Source organism: Galeopterus variegatus, unplaced genomic scaffold, assembly GCF_000696425.1.
Source record: "Galeopterus variegatus unplaced genomic scaffold, G_variegatus-3.0.2 Scaffold4832, whole genome shotgun sequence".
In the NCBI taxonomy this organism is placed as follows: Eukaryota; Metazoa; Chordata; class Mammalia; order Dermoptera; family Cynocephalidae; genus Galeopterus; species Galeopterus variegatus.
Window position 1 is genome coordinate 170463 of NW_007730943.1, and position 4334 is coordinate 174796.

The window sequence follows — 4334 nt, forward strand, 5'->3', positions numbered from 1 at the left end:
TTCTTTCTGGGGCCCCCCCAAAACGCCTTTAATTTCCATTTTTTTTTTTTTTTTTTTTTACCAACAATCTTCAACAAAAACTAGGCTTTTTCTATCATGGACCTCAAAACTCTTCCAACCTTTACCCATCCCCCAATTCCAAATTCACTTCATATTTTTAGGTACTTATGACCTCTGGGTGGGCCAAACATTTTTTCCCCCCACTTTCAATGCCACAGTTTCTCTTTTGGCAACATGTGCAATGTGGTGTGGTCTTATTTGACCCATTTTCTAGGCTTCACTATTCTCTAATGCCAGGGCGTCCTCAGCCAGTTCCTGGTCTTTGGGCTGAGCTGGTGTGGTCAGGCATTCCAGCCCCACATAGCCCCTCGAGGCATCCAGGCTTCACTGGGGCATCCTTGACCCAGTATGTTCCTGGACCACACATTTCACCTAAAGTCCCCCTTATATGCTTGGGGATGAGCAGTGACGTGGGATTCCCATCAAACACCACCATCCAAGCTGGTGGCGAAGTTACATGGGGGGTCACCTCTGTATGATTTCATGCCCTTTTCAGCTTAGAATGTTCTAGATGCAACAAAAGACCTAAGGTAATGGGTGGCTTTCCCCCAGCATGTCCACCCTGGCTAGCTAGAGTGGGCTATCTTTCAACAAGGGAAGATCTAGTGTAGTCTCAGGTTATTTTGACAGCCTTACAACCCATGGTGTCCCTGACAATCTGCCCCATCTCCTCTGTTATCAGCTCTGAAAAGGACATTCCTAAGCCTCTCTCTGCAGCTGGAGTGCTTGGTCTACGATGCCACCAACTGCCTGACTGTGCAGTTGTCCTTCAGGCTGGCTCCCCACCTGCCCTCTGAGTGGACTCTGACCTGCCGTGCTCTCTGGCTGCTGGATGGGTCAGCTCCTTGGGCAGGCAGGCTGGCCAGTGGGATGTCAGAGGGAGGGGACACTGAGGCAGAGAGTTGACCCTGGCTCTCTTTCTGCAGGGTCACTGGGGCTAGCTGCCTTCCTCAACTGACTCTGCTTCCTCCCCCTCCTCTGTCAGGGTTTGTGGGGACAGGGAGGTGCTTTCTCTTGTAGGTGAGGAAAAATGTTTTTGCCTCTCCTCCCTATCTTAGGTTCATAGCTGGGGCCCTGTAAATTAGACTAACAAAAGATAGATGAACAAGAGAAAAGCAACAGAAATCTATTAGCAAGTGCGTCATGCCTATGCAAGGAAGCAGCCAGAGATGAGCAGCTCACAGAGGTGGTGAGAACTTGCACTTATGGAGCACCTGGGGGAAAGAACCATCATTTTCAGGGAAGTGACAAACAAAGGAAAAGGACTTTGAGCTTCTAGGGCGGTGAGTTGTGGGAAGGTAAATATCCAGGGGAGACTAATGGAAGAAAAGAGCTAGTTAGCAACGTTTGCTCTGTGGATTCTTCTGCTGCCGTCTCTGTGCTGATTGAGTTCTAGAGTTGTCTTTGGAAATGAAGGATCTTTCTGCCCTTTCTCATAGCAAGGGGCTGGGAAGGAAGATTGCTTCTTTTTAATTGCCTTCAGCTCAGAATAATTCTCTGTGAAAACAACCTATTTTGGGGTGGTGGATTCTGCTGGTACCAGCTCTGGAGACCTGCAGTGTCCTGTGATTCTTCCACTCAGCCTGTAGCTGCACCAGCAGGCAGTCCCTGCATTAAATCCTTCTCACCTGATTTAGTTGGAGGCGTAGATCCCCAGAGCATCGCTGGGAGGCACGTGGGAGGGCAGCTGTCAGGGGTCCTGTAGGGACTGCCCTCCCCCAGCCCCACTTCACTTCAAGCCCAGATGGGTGACGGAGTTTGGTGTTTGGTCCTGATGGGGTTTTCATGGCCCAAGTCTCTGAGCCGCATGTTTAGAATCAGAACGAATCCCCACCAAGTAGATTAAAATTTTTTTCTTTCTCTCTCTTTTTTTTCAATCGACAAATAACAATTTCATATATGTGTGGGTACAATGAGGTGTTTTGATATATGTGTACATTGTGAAATGACTAAATCAAGATAATCCAGATACTCATCCCTTCACGCTTGTCATTTTTATGTGGTGAGAACATTTAAAATGTACTTTCTTAGCACTCTTGAAATGTACATTATATTATTATTAACTATTATAGTCCCTGTGCCCTGTAATGGACCTCAAAAACTATTCCTCCTGTCTAACTAAAATGTTGTACCCTTTTTCTAGCATCAGACATATCTCCCAAAAGTTCATGTGTTGGAAACTTGACCTCCATTGTGACGGTGCTGAGAGGGTGGGAAATCCATTATGTTGATCTAAAGGTGAGGCCTTTAAGAGGTGATTAGATTGTGAGGACTGTGCTCTTGTGAGTGGATTGATCATTCGTGGAGTGACAAGACTGGTTCTGATGGCTTTAACAGGAGGGCAAGTGAGGAGGTGAGCTCTTTCTCGCTCAGCCCATTCTTGCCAGGTGACACCCTGGTTGTCATGGGACTGTGCAGAGAGTTCCTGCTCAGAAGAAGGCCCTCACCAGATGCCCCCAGACTGGGGACTTTCCAGCCTCTGAACTATAAGAAATAAATTTTGTTTTCTTATAAATTACCCAGTGTCAGGTGTTCTTTTATAAGCAATAGAAATGGACCGATATGCCTTTGACATTTTCCCATTTTCCTCCACTTCCAGCCTCTAGTAACATCCATTCCACTCTCTGCGTCTATGACTTTGAGTTTCAGATTCCACACATAGGTGGGATCATGCAGTACTTGTCTTTCTGTATCTGAATTATTTCACTTAGCATAATGTCCCCCAGGTTCATCCATGTTGCCACAAATGACTGAATTTTCTTCTTTTTTTAAGGCTGAGTGGTATTCCCTCGTGCATATATGCTACATTTTCTTTACAAGATAAAACTTTAGCCCACTTCTACTAATGTCCATCATTAAAATATCTTTCAATCATTTTCATGTAGACTTTCCAATGCTTTTCACTAATTTCTTTGCCCGTTATTGCTCCTGGCCTCCCTCTCTCTTTTTTTCTCTGTTCTCCTACTCTCATTTAAGTTTTCAGAAAATGCTTATTGGTGGCAAAATTTCTGAATGCATGTGTTCATCAAAAAAAGGTCCTAATTTTTCTTTTACTCTTGAGTGATAATTTGGATTGATACAGAAGTCTAGTTTCAAGGTTATTTTCCCTTACAACTTTCCTTCTTTTAATTCACTATATCAAATTAATACACATACACAGTTTTAAAAGGCAGATAGTACCACAAGGATTACAAAAAGCAAGAGGCATCCCCTCCCAATCTTCCGCTTCAATTCCCACTTTCCAGAGGAACTAACCAAGCCTGGGGACAGAGAGTCTCAGGAGGAACAGCTCCAGGAATAGACATTTTAGCTATTTCCCCTGAAAGTGGAGTTTGTATATTTTTTCAGTTACAGCCAGTATTTATTTACTTGTTTATTCGAACATTTTATTTAATTGTGGTAAGAACACTTAACATGAGATCTACCTTCTTAACGCATTTCAAGTGAACATTATTATTGCTGATTTCAGGCACAATGCTGTGCAGCATTGTACTATCAATCCCCAGAGTTTATTCACCCTGCTTAACTGAAACTTTATGCCCATGGACGGGTAATACCCCATTTCCCCCAGGCCCTGGTAACCAGCATTGCACTCTTTGGTTCTATGAAGATTTTTTATTGTTCATGAATATTCATGAGATAGAAAGCTGATTGTCACCCCTCATGCCCATGTTGTGAGGGCCAGATTCATACTGGCAGCAAACCCATTACCACAAAATGCATTTGTGTATTTGACTGTCTTATATATTGCATACAGGCGGTATCATGCAGTATGTGTCCTTCTGTGACTGGCTCATTTCATGGAGCACAATGGCCTCAAGGTTCATACACCTTGTATATTGTGATATTGCAGGATTTCCTTTTTTTTTTTCCTTTTTGTCTTTTTTTCGTGACCGGCAACGGGATCGCAACCCTCGGCGTTGCGCCCGCACCTCGCTCAGGATGGCCTCAAGGTTCATACACCTTGTATATTGTGATATTGCAGGATTTCCTTTTTTTTTTTTCTTTTTTTCTTTTTTTCGTGACCGGCAACGGGATCGCAACCCTCGGCGTTGCGCCCGCACCTCGCTCAGCCAGTGAGCGGCCGGTCTGTATGTGGGATCCAAACCCTCAGCAGGAGCGCCGCTGCACTCCCAAGCAGCGCACTGTAGCAGTGCACCACTGGGCCGGCCCCAGGATTTCCTTTTTTTAAAAGGCTGAATAATATACCATTATTTGTACATACCACGTTTTCTTTATTCATTCATTAGTTGATGAACATTTGCTTGTTCTCA